The 19928-nt window shown below is 41.1% G+C and overlaps 1 protein-coding gene across 1 annotated transcript in view; it reads right to left on the bottom strand.

Moving 5' to 3' along the window:
• The window catches only part of LOC141798438 (SPRY domain-containing SOCS box protein 4-like), an 82765-nt gene that overhangs the window by 53485 nt on the left and 9352 nt on the right, over nucleotides 1-19928 (bottom strand). The window contains exon 2 of the mRNA XM_074680389.1: nucleotides 832-922. The gene's annotated coding sequence lies outside the window, so the exon portion shown is untranslated. The remainder of the gene's footprint in view (nucleotides 1-831; nucleotides 923-19928) is intronic.

Here is a 19928-nt window from a genome sequence, read left to right as displayed (position 1 = left end):
TCTGCTCTGTAATAATCATGTATGCACAGCCACAGTCCTAACCAGCACGGAGACATGGTGTTGTTGATAACGTAAATACATGCACTGAGAAACTGACTCAACTCATTAAAGTGACGTGACGGCAGCAGTGTCCTGTTCTTGTCTACTGTTGTGACAAGACGACTCTACATGCAAAGGGGTCAGCTCATCCTGTGATCTAATGAAAGGCTTCTCTCTAGAGACATCTCTCTTTCATTTGTCACAGAGACTGAAAAAGTGGTGAGTTTTAGATTAGAATTAGGGACCAAAAGGAGTAGCATCACTTTTTCTTCCGATTGCTTGACGTTGCATGACCTGTGATGTGACTAGCTAAAGCTAAAATGTAATTCCCAAGTCTAATGCAGCAGAATGGGTAGTGAAATAGTCCTCTGCAAAATGAAACATTAACCAGAACTGTAAAGCTGTGCTGTGTCTCCTCCTTTGGGTTAGGACCTGTTGAAATATTAAACAGCCACCTTAGATCATTTTCCCTGTGCCTACAGGTAAACCCAAACCAGTCAGATCAGGTTTCCACAGCTGGTGTATTGACCGTTGGATGGATCACTGACATTAGTCTGTCTGTGCATCACTAACAATCAAACACTTCCCATCACCAGTGGGATACTTTCCAGAAGGCTCATCACACTCCAGTGTGAGCTGAACAGACAGGATGTCATTCCTCCATCACCACCAGTCTGCTCAGAGCAGCTCTAGGGTTTCAATTAAGGCCGATAAGTAACGAGGACAATGAAGGCAGCACTCAAGCACAGTGTGTAATGAGTGCAGAGGTGCATGCTGGGATGGTAGACTCACCTCTTAAGCCATCTGAGTACAGGAGTGTGGAGAGGAGAGCATCACTGCTGAGTGGACGAGGCAAAGGTCAACAACAGGGTCTGGTTAGTTCCTGTGGAGGGAAGAATCAAAGGTTTGATTAGAGTAAAGCTGAGGCACATGAGGAAGAAGAAATGGTCTGAAGAGCATCTTAATCTCAAACAATGACCACGCAGTAGCAAAGGTCTGACAAAGCGTTTGCATTATGCATAATAAGTACACACAGCATTGCTCCGATGAGAAAACATCTGTCAGGTTGGCTCCAGTTCAAACTCAGGCCAAGAAAAAAGCAAATAAGAGCAGGATCCTCATCTGAATATTAATGTGCCAGTTAAATCTTAATGTGAAGTTTTATGACCACAACTCTTCAAATGTTAACGAGAGAAGGAGCAGGACAGTTATTGGGAACAAGGGGATGAAATCTTCCTGGATCCTCCCCCACATCAGCACCACAACAAACGCACCCAAAGGACTAACAGCAGCACTCAGTATTATTACTGAAATACACTGAATGCATCTCAAGTCCATCTGTGCCCCATCACAGCACCAGATCAGATAGTTTCCATTACAGTCAATCTGTCAACTTACACTGGATCTGCTCTGTTGTGGTCCAGCTGTGACACTGGTCTGGCAGGTCGCAGATAATACACAGCCATCTTATCTTTGCCGGACACTAGAGCCGGAGGTATAAATTCAGCGCAGGGAAGAGCAGGACAGGAGGTTGTGCAAAGAAACTACTGAAAAACGCCCAGTGACTTTCAAAATAAGATATACTGAGTCAAAATCAGTCCGTATTAAGCTTGACTACAGCAATAAAGTACATAATGAGCGAAGCCAGACCAGGAGTCAACAGGTTTGAGGTTTTACAGCCCAACATGAATGAAGAGACTTATCAATAGAGTTGATTTTGTGACCCAAGCTGTCTGTCAGTTTTGCAGCTTGCCAGGCTGAACGCGCAGCCAGTGTAAGGTAACAGACTTAGTCAACACGCAATGGAATGAAGTCGGACCGCAGACGCCAACCCAAATCTTTTTGTTGTTGAGTTATCAATCTTAAATTTTTGGCTCTAAATCTTTAATAAGTTTTTTTTTTTTTAAGCTTAACTCTAAATAGGTGAATTCAGGACAAGTAAATTCAGATACATGATTTTCATAATAAAATAAATCAATGCCATGAATTCAGTGGTGTTTTCATTTCAGTATTTAACATTCAATGGCTGTTCAAGCTCAAATAGTTATTATGTCTCTTATTTGCTTCCATTGATTTGCTTCAAAAATCCGTCACAGAAACAGACAGGTGGTGTCAGTGAGACCACGTCCATTAATTATACAGTCTATGGTGGAAAGGCCCATGATGTCTCACGCCTCTGCAAGTCAATGACCTCTTCTTCTTTATTTATTCATTTATTTTTCTATTTTCATTTTTTTGCACATATTTGGTAAAACTTATCATCATTTACTCCTCTTGGAAAAATTATGGCAAGGTGGTGTATTTCAGTTCTGCAGGTATCTTTTTGCAAAGTGGGTGTGTTAGGTTACTTCTGCCAGCTACACATCACGTCATGCTACTTGGCTGAGTATCAGTTTTGTGCTGTCTACATATTTTGCTTTTCAGGATGTGTACTTGTTTTATGTTTCAATGTCTTCTGCTGCTATTATTGTGTCTGAATAAAAATTTTTTTTTTCTAAAAAAGTGTCTATTGTTCTCCCACAGAATCCAGCTGTTAAAAGAGGACGTCAGCTCGGGTAGTGTTGGCGCTAGCTCAGCATGTTTGAGTTGGAGTCATCAAGTGTTCATTGTTTTCTGAGTTTAAACCAGTGGTTAAATTATCAAGACTTCATGACCTCATGTTTTTGCACAGAACAAAAACACATGGGATAGTATCACCACCTAGTCATCTACCGTGAATAAATGTCGGCTCACTGTTTCAGTACATAGCCCCAAACAATCCAGGTGGGAATACACACTTAGTATTGTTTCTGGTATGAGAAAAAAAGTAAAAGATTTGTTTAGGACTAATCCATAACTGAAAAAGATTTCTAAAAATATTTAAAATCTGCATCTCTGACAATGAGCAATGATTGTTTAGAGTGCTTTTCAAAAATAATGGTGTTTTTTAATCAAGCTTCACTTGTTTAACTTGGAATCCAGGAAACTATTTGTAATGTCCCTTTATGCTTTTTCCTGCTCTTTTTAGAAATGTTTGTGTTTTTTAGCTGCTGATTTGAGTGAATTTTACTTTGTAGGTCTGCTCTACATTCACATCACAAAGTGTTTAAGCCGTTCCCCCATCGGCAGTGGATGTTGGGTGTTAATACCAGTAGGTATACAAACATTCAAGAGGTCCTTCAGATTCTTTAGGACTTCCCGGAGGTATGAACATAATGAGAATCGCTGCAGTCCAGAGAGCCCTATGTGACAGACACAGGGGAGGCCCTGCTGCAGTATTTGTGCCAACATTTCTCCCTGTGGTCAAGCACAGCATTACTCCTCTCAGAATCCATCTGTTAAAAACAGCACACACAGTGCTGGCGGATATCAACAGTAACTTCAGTGGAGAAAAGATTCAGTCTGGTTAGTCTATAAGTGTTGCTGGGCAAACTGGACCACTTGAATAAATTAATAGCATCCAATCATCTATATGTGCTCACAGCATATTCTTAGCATTTGACACTAACCCAATTCAGACACAAGTAAATGAGAAGAAATGTTTCTTTCATCAGGTTTTGTAATTAAAAAACCCAGTTTACACAGATAGCTCCATCCCATTGACCTGGTTTCCAGTGCTTGTGAGCAGTAAATGCACCAAATGAGACACCATCACTGATTAATACAGATTGCCAGTCTACCAGTCTCTACCCCCCTCTTCACTCCTTTTAACATGCAAACATAACTGAGCAAAGGGTGTTATCTTGTTAATTATGCATTCAAATGAGCAGCAGAGGGCATGTTTGGCATCGCATGAAGAGCTGGATTGGTGCAGGATTGGTTTGGATAGCACCAAAGTTGTGAAATTAATTTGTTATCAATGAGGCCTTGTGGATTCTCACACTGAGTAAATGATTCACAGAGCACAAAGCAACAGCCCCCACCAGTAAATCTACGGGTGGAAACCTAACAAGAAGATCAACAAGGAAGACATTCACTTTGACTTTATCTATAGTGTCCCTGGGTGAGGAAACAACTTGACAGGTGATGGCACAAATTAACCAAAAAGTGTGAGCATTTTCGGATTCAGATGAACCAAACAGCTTATTACAGCATAAAGAGTGAATAAGTTAAAAAATCTAAAGCAACATAAGAAAACATGTCTGAGATCACACCAGCAGTGAAGCAATGTTTGAGCAGAGAAGTCTTCAGCATTAAGAGGAAATCATGGAAACCACGGTACAAAAAATGAGGCTGTTAAAGTAAACTCTTCCTCAGACAATAGAGAAAATGAATAACAAAAAATGCACAACATTAAATTGGTGGAGACTTTTTTAGATTCATATGAAATTTCTCAAATATTTCAAGAAGCTCTGGTCCCAGAGTTTTTTGTTTACACGTGTCCCTCGCAGCATAAAAAGTCTATTTTCTTTTTCTCTCCTGTTTTGGACAAGCTCAGGGGAAGTCAGGGAGGAATTCATTTCAAAGCTGCAAACATGTACATGTAAAAATGTTTTCAGGGTTTTCTCCCAATCACACTTTCTATTTTTTGAGTTTGAACCTTACAGCATGTCTGTGATGTCACCCATCTATTTTCCATTTGGAGTTTTTTATGCCCATCGTCGACTGATGATATACCCAATGTGAAACACAATGTAGCTATTTTTGAGTTAGAATGAGGTGGGTTTTATGCCTTCCTGCAGAAAGCCCCATTACTCCTCTTTCACGACACATTGTGTGCTTACTAGGCGTGTTTGACACACACTATTTTTTTCTTCTTTAACCAACAATGCCTGATTTAGTGTTTCTCTGGTTAGAATTGTACCAGGTGTGTTTGCTCCAGGCAGGAGGAATCCTCTTGATAATTTAACCACTGGTCTAAAACTCAGAGAACAATGAACACTTGACGACTCCAACACAAACATGCTGAGCTAGCGCTAACAGTACCCGAGCTAACATCCTCTTCTAACAATTGGATTCTGTGGGAGAACAATAGACACTTTTTTTCCCCCTTTTTTTTATTCTATTAATTTTCAGAAACAATAATGGCAGCAGAAGACATTGAATCATAAAACAAATACACAACCTAAAAAGCATAATAAGTAGACAACACCAAAACTCATTCCCAGCCATGGAGCATCACATGATGTGCAGCTGGCAGAAGAAAAGTAACACACCCACTTTACAAAAAGATATCTGCAGAATTGAAATATACCACCTTGGCATAATTTTTCCAAGAGGAGTGAATGGTGATAGGTTTTACCAAATACGCGCCAAAAAAAAGGGAAGGAAAGAAAGAAATAAAATTAGTTAAAAAGTTAAACCTCCCCCCCTCAATAGTTCTGAAATCTCAAATGGTAAGTGAACTAGAACAGGCTGCTGAATTTTCAAGTGTGCATTGTTTCTCTTCAGTTTTCATGTGTATAACTTTGTATATCCCTCTATACCACGGTGTTAGAAGATTTGTCTTTAAGCCATTGAAAAAGAATACATCGTCCAGCTAGTAACAGCAGTTTCAGAGTGAAACTGGGGGTTCAGACACTGTTTTCAACCAAGAATTGCTTATATCATGCTTTTTTGTTGTCTTAAGGAATAGGGATAGGAATCGAAAACTGATTCCAGCTGAGAATTGTAAACAGCTCCATCAAAGAATCAATATCATGAGTCTTTTTGCGAATCAATTACCTTATCAATTCCTTCCACTGACAGGGTTCAGAAGTGGTCAGAAGTCTGGCTTAATTTTTTACAAAAGGCTGCGCAACCTTAAGTGGGTACACCAGCAACTTGCAGAAGCAGTTATCAATGCTGTGACGTGTTTCATATTGTTGCCACTGAAAATCTACAGGCTAAAATTTGCCCACACTGAAAAATCTGCAAGAATCAACAAGGGAATCCTTAAAGAATTGGATCAATAAGCAGGGTTGTTACAGCATAGGTATCAATAGAATCTTATCAATACCCATCTCTATTAAGGAATGCAGTCTTGCTACTTTTCACAACTTCACTAATAAATAGTCATTTTAGAAATCTATGTTCATCAGAATGAGCTTCTACTAGGCTATAGCTTAAAGTAGCACATATTAGTTGACCATACTGCCTGTCATTCCTAACCGTCCTAAACAAGTGACAGTATCGCTATGGAAACTATAGTTCGGACATATCTTTCTGGGCTATGCTGCAGGTGTAATGACTTCTTAAATGATCCACCGTGTCAGTCGGATAGCAGCAGGGGACTTTTCTGCCAAATTATCAGTCCAAGAGAAAAACAAGTGAGCACATACAGGCACACATAAACACATCCAACTAACTGATCCAGGCTGTGGTCTGATGAGACAGCAGGGGGGCTTACATGGCTTACGCAGTAGCCTTCCTATCCAACGCCCCTCACTCCTCACCACCTGTTTCATCCCACTCTGCCCACATGCAGCCGCAGAAACAACCAGTGAGCTCTTACTGTGAGCTGCTGTGGAAAGATGAACAGTCAGGATGAACCAGAAATGTTGATTAGCTGCTTCAGAACAAGTCCTTTCTTTGTTGCTGAAGCTGTCTTTTACATGCTGTTGCACTTAAGTCATGTTCACTAAAGTCATAACACTTGCTGAATTTTTTAGAGTGGGCCGTCGACGAGAATGAAAATTTTTAGCTAAACTTTATCCAGACATTTCCTGCCAGCACCCAAGCAGGACATCCACCACAATTCTGGCTGAGCCAATTTGAGAATGCATACATTTTTATAAAATACAAAGCAAGTTTTGAAAAGGGTGACTTTGTATGAGGGGACATGTATGAGCAAAGATCTGAGGCTAAAATTGCAGCATTGAAATATATGTGAAGTGTGGGAATATTTCCTGTCCATTTCCTTTGGGCATGAATCTGAAAATGCTGAAATTTGTGGGCTTGTTTGTAATCCAGGGTTGGAGGTCATCTTGCCCTCCAGATAAAAAGAGAGCGACTTCAGTTTGGGTCACAGAGTTGGTCTTTTTCATCAACATGTTGCCCGATGCAACAATCTCTGTGTTAAATTGCTCCTATAGGATCTACAAAGCAGAAAAAGTTCCTGCATTAAAAAGAAAGCAGCACAAGGTTACAGCTCTGTCTCTGTCCTTCTCCTGTGCCTGTCTGCAAAAGTTTGCAAACTGGAAATGAGAACAGTCTGCTGTGTGGCGGTGGTGTAGAGAGCTGCAGGTGTGATGGAAAGCAGAGCAGAGGACACAGACAAAGGGCAGGATTAAAAATGGCTTTGGATGCATTTAAAAGAAAAAATCCAGCACCTTGTGGAGAGGTGTGTGTATGCAAGCCTTATCTGAGCTTTTAAGATGCAGCAGATGCAAAACAGGCAGGTGTTAACATCATATTTTTCTCAAGACAACTATGTCTGCTCTGTATCGACCACCAGCTAAATTATCACTGGACTAAGAATTATCCCCAATGAAGTGAGCTAAAATAACATTTTCAAAAACTGTTAAAGAAAAGGTTTAAAGGGGTGTTTTGACAACTCTGTTCTGTCTGTGTGCACCCAATTAAAAGGTTGATCCTTAATGTCACCACTGTCCCATCACTGCACATTCATACTGTTATACCGTGAATTTTAGGTCCTTTAAGTTCAGAACTACCACCATTTCATTTTCTCATCATTATTAAAAGGACAATCAGTGACACGAACCAGGATAACTCAAATTTATTTCTCACACACACACACTTGTGAGAGCAATACAGCATGTTTCAGCAGAGGAAAAATGAGAGTTAGGAGGGAGCAGAGAACTGCAGCCTTTAATGATTTGACATTTTTAATGATGGTTAGAGGGAAGAGGGGTGAACCATTTATCAGTAGGAGGCCCCTGGGACACTACAGCCCAGAGCCATTTCCGCCTCATCTACTTTCTCCACTTGAAATCCTGTTGTTTTTCAATTTAAAGTTATTCTTGAGGGGCCAATTGCTTCTATTGTCTGATTCAGCTTTGAATGTGGGCCTATAGTGGAGCACTGTCTTTCAGTGTGAATATTAAAAAGTACTATAAATCACACTAAACCTACAGGACTTCATAGGGGTTCAGTTATCTGTTATACAGCTTACAGTAGCAGTAATGGTGACAGTTTGCAGTAATAAACACATCTGAATTTAACCGTTCCAAAAATCCAGACTCAGTATTTATTATTTACCTGCGACTAGTTTGGGCTGCAGGTTTGGTTTATGGCCACTGCCACAGTTCAATAATTCTCTGCTATTCAGGTGTGAATAAACCAAGTTAATAACTAATACCTATTAGTAGGGGTGGGAAAAAAATCGGGTTTTTTTTCCAGGATTTTTTGTTAAATGATTGTCTTTTTCAAATTCAAATTCTTCATTTCAGTCTTTCTTTATAAACTGAATTGTAAAAAAAAGTTACCACTTTTCTCCAGCAGAAGGTGAAATGTTTCTCTTTGACCCATGTGATGTGCAATTGATGTGAAAATATGGCTTCTGGTATATTCTGTAGATATCATTTAACTTTTTCACATGGTCTGGTGTTTAAAAAGAAAACTAAAAATCACAAAAATCGTAAATATCGAAGAATGGCAATATAAATCAAATTGGCACCCCTAAAATCGTAAAAGAATCGAATCACGAGAATACCATTTTGTCCCAGCCCTACCTTTTAGCGTGGGTCAGTTTGGCAGCAATTTTAATAGGAAATGGATGTACAGAGCATGCATGCGGAATTTGATGTGTGAGGGACTCAAAGCTGGTGATGCTAGCTCTGCTAACATCAGCCCAAGCTGTGACCTCCATCTTCTGTGTAAGTGCTCAAAACTGCAGTTCACCACCCAAAGCTGACTTCATCACCTCATTTCTCTGATAGCTCAGACTGTACAGGGATCACTTGTTTAACAACTCATTATTTTAAAAACTATTCACCTTACAAGGCTGCCCATTCAAGGGCATGGTTAATATGACTGACAGGCAGGCGCTCTGTAGCTGTCTGCAAAGAGGGAGAAGGCCCACCCCCTTACTTCATTTAAACCTAAATCAAGATAGGCTAAGTTAAACATTTCCAGCATGGCTCCCAAAAACTCTGCATTAGAAATGAGCAAATGATATCACACAGTCTATGCATTAACCACACTTAGTAAGTCAACGACGTTTATGCCTGCAGACTCATGTATCATCATCATCATAAAACATGTTACATTTCTGAGATTTTACTTCTGTTAAACTAGGGATGAGTTGTGATGCTCAAATTATTGTTAAAGGGGACATATCATGCTTGTTTCTCCTTTTCACTATGCAAGACTATGATGCCTGTAAAGCATTTCTGCCCTCAGTACAAGTCATTTAGTTCCTCCATTGCCCCACAATAGCGGTCTCAATATCCTCGTTTTAGGCCATTCTGAAGATCTCGTTGAAACACTCCGTTTCGAGAATAACCTCCAGTAATCTCGCATCGTCACAGCCCTTTGTGCTCTGATTGGTCTGTTCTATCAGAGGGGCGGAAGGGGTAGAGCCAGGGGGTGGTTTTTGCAGCATGGCAGTATTTACAAAATCGCCATATTAGATGGGGCAGACCGAGCGAGTTTGCTGTTTGCCAAAACTTCACCGTAAGGCATTGATAGCACTAATAAAATGGCAGTGTAGGATACGTCCTTTTGTATTGGACCCCGAGTCAGACCTGGACGGTTCTGCAGCTCAGGAGGAAGAAAATCCTCCTCGACACAGATCATCTCAGGACGCTTCAGTGTGGTGAGTCAAACTGGTACTGTAACATGTATAGTTTATACGTGGAAATATGGGCAGACTTCACCAATAAACTATTTCTATAACAGGGCTCCATCCTGCTCCTTCACTTTTCTCTGTCCGTTTTATCCATCACGCTGAAAGTGTAGTCTAAAGATCACCTCTACCGTCAGTTCGTCACTATGTTATTACCACAGCATTATTGTGGTCCAGGTTCACAGTGCATGTCAGAACAAGCATGCAAATATCACAGTCTCACAAGTATTACGACGTCTGCTAAAACTACAGTGTTTTAACTGCTAATTCACCATGTAAAGCCGAGCTGCTCAGCAGAGCAGAGTCCCTGCATCCAGCACTCAGTCAGTCGGCTCTTGGTGGGTGTATCCCTCGGTGGCGGGTGTGTGACTAACTGACATCACAGAGGAGGAGCTGCTTTATCAGATTACTCCAATAAAAAGAAAGGATCCTTGTGTCATCACGAAGGTCGCAATCTCGCGGCCAAATGACAATGACCTATTTTCAGAGGCATCAAATCTCGTATTAAGATATCAGAAAAAATACAATATCTCATTTTTTGAAAATTCCGGGGGTGAAAGGTCTTGTTTTCAAATTTATCATATTATATTTAAGTATTAAATCAGGGATCACCATGATAAGTCCCCTTTAAATCAATGAACAACATAATAACATAATAAAATCTCTATAATGATAAGACAGAAGAAGTGCCAGTTGCCGATGAAACAGGTGCGGCACTGGGAGATTCAGATACGGACAAAATCTTCTGGAAGAAAAAAAAGAATAAGCAAAAAATGGCGTCAAGTGAAAACTTTTCTTACTAACACCTGTTCAATAATTATTCAAAGAATCGTGGCAGTGACGACTGAATGATATCTTAGCTTGGAAAGCCCCATTTGCCAGTGGACTACAAGTTTAGAATGGATGGTCCACTTTATTCTTGTTCTTTCACAACTTCATCTTTAAAATTAAAAGCTGTTTTCTATAATGCAAAATGCTTTATTGCTTATTCACTTTATGTTTACTCTTTCTAGACCAGAGCAAAAATGGAAACAGCAAAATGATACCAAGGCTGTAAATTTAAACTCTGCTAGTGAGAAGAGATCAACATTGTGGTTTCCATTCTAACACATGAAAAAACCCCAAGCACACATGCTAATGCTCCTCCTGCTGGTAAATAAAACCTTGGCAAAGAGCTCCAGTATACTTGGATACAAGTTTTAGCACGTGTCTAAAAACGCTTCAAATTTTGTGGTAAAATGTTTACAGCCTGGGGCCCTGAGTTTTCCTTCTCTGCAGAGCAGGCAAGAAAGTTCCTCTTTCAACAACATATTTCACCTCCGCTCAGACAGCCAACAGAGCAACAGGCTGAGCCCAGGAATGGATCTGACAGGCTCTGCGTGTGGGCCATGGGATGGTTCTGATAGCATGGAGCTTTACTGGGAGGACCGTGTTTGCAGATCAATACTAACACGTCACTTCAGCTACACCAGCAAAGTGTTGAGGTTGTGGTTTTATCGCCCCCTGAGAAAATAAGTCATTAGCTTCATTCAAACATGGTTCAAATTGGATTGGATAATTAATTTGCCTCTGTGCTCAAGCGGTTGATTCAGTTGTAATTAAAAATGCAAACAGCGTTTAGAAAAGAGAGGGGGAAACAGATAACAGTATGAAACAGACTGTTTCATTTTTGTGTTGCTTTGATCTAACCTCTTCCTTTCTCACATGCCCAGAAATACTCAGCCTCAAAGAGGTGCTAATTTGCTCTAACCTCAGAAGAACTCTGCAGCACAGACACAAACAGTCTTCTGCTCACCTTCAACTCTGACGAATAAAGGAGAATTAAATGTGCATCCAAACTTCAACAATTTGAGCCATTTGTGACTTCAGTTCTCTGTAACTTTCCAAGCACATCCCAAACTGAATAAAATTCACAACCTTAACCAACTCTTGAAGAAATATAGAGTGAGAGGAGATTACAAGAGCGCTTTAGATGAAGCCGACTGCTGTGAACAGAGATCCTGACATGTTGCAGGGGGGCGCAGCAGGCAACAAAGCTGCAGAATGTCAGAGCAGCAATAAGATCCCAGCAGAGCACATAGGATAACTTAATTATTCATGTTAGTGTAGAGTTGCTGAACAACGGGTGAGTTCATGTGATGACTGAAACTAGAGGTTTGTTTGCGAGTGTACTGAAGAGAGGTCTGTTGATGAATGCTTCCTGTCGTTTACAAGCTCCTTTTAACATTTACTTTGCAAAAACACAAAGGTGTCTCATACTTTCCACATGAAGGGTTGGTTCTGACAGTGTGTGCATCAGTCTTGTCTTTGACGTCACTTTTGCTGTCAACATCCAACTTGTGGTCAAGCTGACCTTCACAGAGCGATCACAAAAACAGTTTCTGCAGCAGGGTGTCCCAAATTTGTTCTGAAAGCACAGTAATCGTCATGTTTTTCATGAAAGCGGTGACAGACAAGGACTGATGGAGTGGTAGATGAAGGGCAAGCAGGTAATACAGGGTTGATTTCTCAGCCATTAGCAGGTAATGATGCAGAGCAGGAAGAGTGGCTGAGAGGAGGTAAACAAGGTTCAGCTGGAGCCAGAGTTCACTTGTTACCAATTTGTTGGAAGGAACAGTGGGAGGCAGAAATACAGGTGTGAAACTGTTCATCTGATCCGTGTGGAGTTGACATCCAGGTGATCTCTTAGTTGGTGGCTCCTTATGTTTATCTTATCTTAGGCTTTAAATCAAATTTTGATCTTTAAAGTAACTGCAAGCCTTTCAAGAGACTCTGTTTCAGGAATATAAGACAGTCTAGTAGAGTTTTTGTTGCAAAAGAAAGGGTGTACATTTACATTTTATGACAAATGCACAAACAAAACCCAAGTATATCTATTAACGTCTCACTACACTAAATTTAAATATGGACTGTACAGAGGCTACTTATATAAAGCTAAAGCTCCGTACTTTCAGCAGAAACTCAACCACTCTCACAGCAGACATGTTGAAATAACTGTATCTATCATGAAGTGAAGATGCAAGAGTTCAAAAACACATCAGAGACTAGATAAAGAAGGAAAACATGACTACATTGAAGTTACAAAATGGTGCAGAAAAGGTGAAAACTGGTGCATAAGTAGGGATGTCCAGGTCAGATCATGTGATCAGAAATAGGGGCCTATCACGTTTACAGACTTGATCGTAATCGGACATTGCATTCCAATCAGGATCAGTTGTGTGTGTATGTTTGTATTTATATATAAAACTCTATTATAGATTTGATTTAAAAAAAGTCTAAAACAATTGGGAAAAACATCTTAGTACCACCACATAACGGTAGGAAATACCGAGTCAGACTGTCTCAACCCCACACAGAAACAACACAGGGCATAACATCATAACAGTGACACTATTGGTTGAATGCCTTAAAGTGGAGCAGAACATGGCAGAAGCTTTGAGCTTGGAGCGCGATGTATCAAAGTAGAAGTATTGGATCAGGACACAGTATCGGCTGATACTCAAAATCAAAAGACTCCGAGGCAAAAATACCTGATCAGGACATCTCTATGCATAAGTATTCAAAATTCCGGGTAAGAAATATTTTGTGCTACAAATAATGTTTGCAGGTTAATACAATAGTTTGAATTTGAAAAATAAACTAATTCAGATCCTGATCCTGCCATGAAATATCCTGACACTTTTTCCCCACATTGCCCCCTAATGGACAACATTTTCCTTGGTCAGAAGCAGAGTTTGCTGATATTTAAGCAGCATGTAACACTGCAGGAAACTGACCACTGATCATCTGGTATCAAGAGACACCTGAGGGACAGGTGAGGTGATTTCATCAGTCTGTAATGATGGCACAAAGATGCCAGACCACATGCAGTGACTGATTTTCACCAGAAATCACTAAAAGAGTTAACAAATAGATCATACATATGTTGCGTTCAAAGTTAATAAATAGCAGTAAGAGCTGCAGCTAAGGGTCACTGTCACAAAATCAAATGTGGCTTTCTCCCAAATCTTCCATGTATCATATCTGGGGACGGGTACCTTTCACATTTGAAACAATACGGTACTGATGGACGGTACCTGGCAATCGGTACTGGTACTCCAGGTACCAATTTTCAGTACTTTCTAAGTGTTAATGTGGTAAAAAATATCAATTTGTTTAAATATATATATTTTTAAATTCAACGTTTTTATTCCTCAATATGTAACCTTAAAATGCTGTGTTCAAGTCCAGCATGGAAAATCGCCAACTCTTCCACTTCCTCACAGCCACAAAGATGCATTTAGGTACCTTAACATGGTACCTTTTGATTTTACATGAATCGGTACCCGGTACTTTTGACAGAATTCAGTTGGTACCTTTAAAAGTACCTAATTCAGTACCCACCCCTAATCATATCATAAATGATACAGAGTTACCCTGCATGGATGGAGTGTCAAAGTGTGGACATGTAACACTGACGGTTTCTGACCGGGATTGGTCTGAAGTAACTCCTTCTCCTGGTTACACACTTTAAATTACAACTAGACAACAAGTCCAAAGGTTAGACAACAGAAGCAGTCCAGATTAGACACACTCTAACATAGTGGTAACATAAAACTGTTATTTCAGGCCGACGAAGCTAAAAAAAAGAACAACTTTTTTCTTGAGCCTATGAGCAAAAGTGATGACATTAAATCATTCAGTGGACTGAATGTGTACACCCCTTTTTCACACTAACACGGGTAAAAAAAAAAAAAAGCAATGACAGAGTAAAGCACTGAACACATGGCGGATCAAGTCATTATAATGTCACGCTTCAGAGCACAGATATGTACATATGCCTCGCTCCTTCTCCTTCCACACGGACAGCAGCAGTCACATATGACTGCATCACACATACAAGACTGTGCAGGAAGTCACCTGAGGTGACATGCATCACATTCGCCGTGTTGGAGCCAACTCTGTCCGTGCGTTGACCCTGTGCTTCAGGCGCACTGTTTTGCATGGCAGGAAATAAGATGGAGATGAAGGAGGAAAGAAGAAGGTTTGGGGGGTGGGGTGAGACAGCTGTTAGGAAGAAGCTGAGGTGAGAGAAAGAAGGAGGATGTCTGGTTTAAAACATTAAAGAGGAAACTCGTGTCTTCCAGATGAGATTTAAGCTTATCTTTTACAAAGATGAGCTCCGAGCTTTTATGTTAATCTATGTAAAGACCCTCAGGTTCTCTGAGGATGACGAATGAGAGCAAAAACCAGGGGAAAAGCAGCGGATCTTTCTGCTCAATGGTGCAACAGTGTGTACAAGCAGAAAAAACACTGTTCATGACTTTATACAAAGCCTGTCGCTCTTTCAAAGTCTTGCATAACTTGTCGAACTGGAGGAAAAGTGCTGCAGACACAACCTCACACAACAAATGATGGAGTCTATTGTGCTGAGTGTCATGTCGGTATTGTGCTAACTTAGAAATAAGAGAGCTGCAAAATGAGTTTGTCAAACTTGGATGATCAAAAGCAATTGACGGTTTCAGCACATCTAAAACTTAACATATAAAAGGCGAGGTCGTCCCTCATCCTCAGCCCCCTGCTGGGCTGAACTCACATCGCTCTAGCAAGCTTTGCATTCACTACTACACAATGTTTATCTGTCGCAGTCATCTCCGATTTCTGCTGTTTACTCTTGTTTTCTTCTCTTTAAATCAACAGAGACATGATTTTTTTTTTCCCTGTGTTTGTATAACTTGACAGCCTGACAGCATTCAGACCGTACTGGTTTCTCTGTGCTATGGATGTGATGTGAGACAACAGAAAGATCTGGTGTTTTCCTACACCATGCTTGTGCTTGTGCATGAGCAAACATACCATGCTGAGGCCTTCACCTCTTCAGAAGCTGTGCCAAAGCAGCACTCACACTGGTCAAAATGAACCGGTTTTCGAGGATGAAACAAACTTGGGCACGGCAGAGACTTCTAAGTGGGGGTGCACGGACAGACTCATGAAAATTGAAGGTGTTCAGGGCCTGAATTTTATTGTGTGATAGTTGGCAGTGCACAATTCAAATAGTTTCTTTGAGTTCAAATAGACTAACCCAAGGTTTAGCTCCGCAGGGACCAACTTGTGACACACAGTCTGGACACTTCTTGCCTGCAGTTGTGTCATATTGGCATTTAGTTCAAGCTAGTGGTTCGTAAATTGAAAATTGGGGGTTGCAAATCACTGATGGGGGGTCGGGAAGAACATCCAAAAATACAAAACTATTTACAAATACATATTTCTTCCAATATTATAGATAGATATGAACAAAAATGTGGTTGAATTTTATACAAAAACTTGCAAACAATAACTGTTTCAACTGTTTTACGATTCTTTGGCCCCTGAGGTGACTACACCAGGCTAACAGTGGTATTGGTTGCTGCGGGATTATTTAAGCCCCGTTTCCACCAAGCAGTCCGGTTTAGATCAGTACAGTCTGGTAGAGGGATGCACCAATCTGATCCTGGTATTGGGTATCAGCCCTGATACAGCCTCTTAAAGCTGGATCAGGTATCAGTGGGAAAGGATCAGGACACTAAGGCTGAACTATGATTTAGTCTATGGGCATAAAATTTACAACTGAACTGTCATTTCTAGGGGTGTAATGGTACATGTACCTGCGCTGAACCGCTCCATAAGGCCGTTCGGTTCGGTACAGTGCTGTATACGAGCGAGTACAGAAAGGTTACGTTAGCCGATGCATATGGCTCTTCAATATTCACGTGAGTACTCGTCTATGATTGGCTGAGCAGGGAAGGCGTTTTAATACTCATGAGGAAAGTGGTCTGTGATTCGTGCTTTGTGATCATGTGCATATCATGTGGACGTGACTTCTCACGGTGAGCCAATCAGAGGATGAATATCAAAGAGCTTCTTCCATAGCCACAGGAGCTTGTGTCTGAATTGTGCATCATGGCTGCTGCTAACGACCAACCGGAGCTTGAAGATCCTCCCCTCTCGCTGTATAATGGCAAGTTTTTGGTTTAATAAAAATGCTAAACAAGAAAATGGTTTTGCATTGTTCCATACTGTACCAAAAATGTACCGAACCGTGACCCTAAAACCAAGGTACGTACCGAACTGTGATTTTTGTGTACCGTTACACCCCTAGTCATTTCTGTAAGTTCTAAAACTTTGTTCTAACCAAACTGCTGTTAAACAGTTTAACACTTCTAGTTTAAATAAACATCAACCTCAGTAATTCCATATGTACCCATTTTATGTCTTTTGCTCAAAACATTACCAGTCTTATCCCACCGTAGGACATGCAGCTCATTATTGAACACTTTTATTAGATCAGTATCTGTATCGGTCGATACCCAAAGCCCGGGTAGCAGTATCTGTGTCGGGACCACAAAAGTTGGATCGGTGCATCTCCAGTTTGGTACGGGGTGGCTCAGTTACGTCTGATCCTGTTTGTGTTTCCACAGCCAACTGTGCCCCTTTGTGGTGGGCGGCGTGTAAGCAGGATGCTGATAGCCACATCAGTTACATAACAGCTTGGTGCCACAGCAGTGTGACACTGTGTACCGTGCTAATACATCCAACAAATAAGAAAAACACGACACAGTAAGCAAAGAGCAGCGATGGAAGACATCCAGCAATTTGTCTTCCTTGTGATTGGCATGTGGCTCTTTGCCACAAAGCACAATCAAGTTTTGTTTCAGAGAAGACTGTGCATCGTAAGGAGAAACGGTCTGCAGTGCTGGAGCCCCACCTTCTGGGATCATATTAGTTCAGTCTGGCACCCTAACAAAGGGTCCCAAAAAAAAGGGACGGCACGTCTCAGTTACATGAGGATGTGTACCAGGATTAGTCAATGGAAACACCACAAAATGTATACCAAGACGAACCGAACTGAACCCGTTGCTGGAAACGGGACTTCAGAGAACACATCAGTATGAGCACAGAGGAAGTTTAATTTTCTACCAATCAGCTACATTAAGTACCCAAGGCCCTTTTTTGTTTGTTTTTCTCTGTAACTGGATTGGCTGATTGGTGTATCCCCACAGCAGGGGGTCACTGGTCTCTGGCACTGCTATTTCAGGGGGTTGTGGGAATCCCTGGTTTGAACGCGGCCTTCCTGTTTCCTCTGTTGTGCTTAGTGAAACATCAAAAGTAAGATTGCATCATGCAAGTCCATACTTACATGAGCCTTGAGTAATTCAGGCTTGTTACAAGAGGCTGTCTTAACCTAATTCATTAACTACATGATAGATTGACACTTCACTGATGTAAGCCACTCCAGACCCTCCTCCTACGTCCCTATCCCTCTTCTCTTAATGTAATTTGACATGTCTTCTTAAAGGCATCTCTAAATTTGCAGTCCTTCTTGTGTTTTCTTTGCCACGTGCACACAAAGCTTCTTAGATCAGTAACTCTGGTGTCAACTCATTCTAGTTAGCGTGAGCACCGAGTAGTTTTTCATTCACAGCAGTTAGCAGCTCATTGCAGCTCACAATGCAGAGCTTTCGGTGTACCAGTATAGAAACATGTGGGTGGAAGCTTCTTCCAGGAGGAGCGCTTTACACCACATCCTTCTCTGATTTGAAAGATAAACAACACTGGGTCCTCTTATGGAAAAAGCCCTTTTTAGCCTCTTCCCTCTGCCTCTCTGTCCATCTCACCCTCTCTCCACAGCTAAGGACAGCAGTCATCTGCCTGAAGAGCAGGGTGAAAAACAGCAACACATGAGCAGAAACCTTTGCTGTGATCTGCAAAACCATTTCTGAAGATGAAAAGCAGAGATCTGCAGACAGTGTAAAACAGAGACTATCTTTCTGCAGATTTTTGTTCCATCTAATCAGCACTGACAGTTTGAAGACATTGTACTACGAGCAGAGACGAACTGGTGACAGGGTGTGCAGTTAAAGCTCTGCACTGCCTGACTTCACATTCCTCCCAGAACACGATAAGTAGCCCTCCTGACTCCTGTCTCACAGAGTTTGAAGTGAATTGCTGGTACTTTGCATGCATTTCCTGCAGCTGTTCAATCAACCTTATCCCAGCAGACTGATGCAAACATCTGACTGTGTTTGTTTGCTTTCTTTCTTTCCCCTCTAACTGTTAAAAGAGGCAGCTAAGCAGGGCTGGTTAAGTGTAATTGCAACTCTCCAACTACAAATTATTCCAGACCGGTGACACTCATCCAAAATCATTTAAACAGCCTTCAAGAGCAACTAAAGATGAGTGGCAGTGATTTAAACGAGCGATTTAATTCAGCTTGAGCCACTCGAGTGATTAGATTCTGTTACACACAGTGCAAACACGAGAGCACTGCAGGCCTTTTAAAAAGGACCTACTGTCCCGTAAAGCCCAGGCGTGGCCCCGCTCAGCACCGGATTGCTCTTAATGGGATTTCACAACATTAACATTCTACTGAGTCAGCATCAGACACACTGGCTACAGTGCCACTCTGCTGAAACAGCCTCTGCCGTGGGCGTGTGTGTGTGTGCAAGTGAGTGTGTGTGTATGAGGCAGTGGGGAATGGCTGGACTCATAGTGGAGCAGGGGCTGGACTTTAATCGCTCATCCTTTGACTTTAGTAGAATCCCTTGAAGAGGAGAACACTTTATGTAGATCCTATAAAACACTGAGGATGAAGCGTTTGTAAGTGGAGGAAAAAGAGATCCTGGCGGGACGTGGCTCAGATTCATGAGCACAGTTACTCTTGTTAAAATACATGTAAGTGTCAGTTTTTACAAATTTGCTTTCAACTTGCATCAATAAATGGTTGCATTCACATCATATCAGACTGTAAATTCACTCCCACAAGAGATAATCCTTAATATGAGTAAAACTAGGGATGGGTATCGAAAACCAGTTCCTGTTGAGAATCAATAAGAAATGTTTCAGTCCATTGATATCGTTAGCTTTATGCTTAACGATTCCCTTATGGATTCTTTACATTGTGCCAGAGCTGCCAGACCTTACATCGACTAGTTTGCTGCAGCTTTCTTAGCTTTACAGATTGATAACAGTTTCCCAAGAAAACTGGATTTTCACCTTGAAGGTTTACTGAAGAACTGGTAGGGATGGGTACCGAATTAGGTACTTTTAAAGGTACCAAAAGTACCGGGGATCGATTCATGTAAAATCAAAAGGTACCATGTGTAGGTACCTAAATGCATCCCTGTGACTGTGAAGGAGTGGAAGAGTAGGCAATTTTCCATGCTGG

Source organism: Halichoeres trimaculatus, unplaced genomic scaffold (genome assembly GCF_033239565.1).
Source record: "Halichoeres trimaculatus isolate MK-OKI-2021-1 unplaced genomic scaffold, fHalTri1.1 fHalTri1_scaffold_9, whole genome shotgun sequence".
Lineage (NCBI taxonomy): Eukaryota > Metazoa > Chordata > Actinopteri > Labriformes > Labridae > Halichoeres > Halichoeres trimaculatus.
This window is presented reverse-complemented; position numbering and strand designations above follow the sequence as displayed.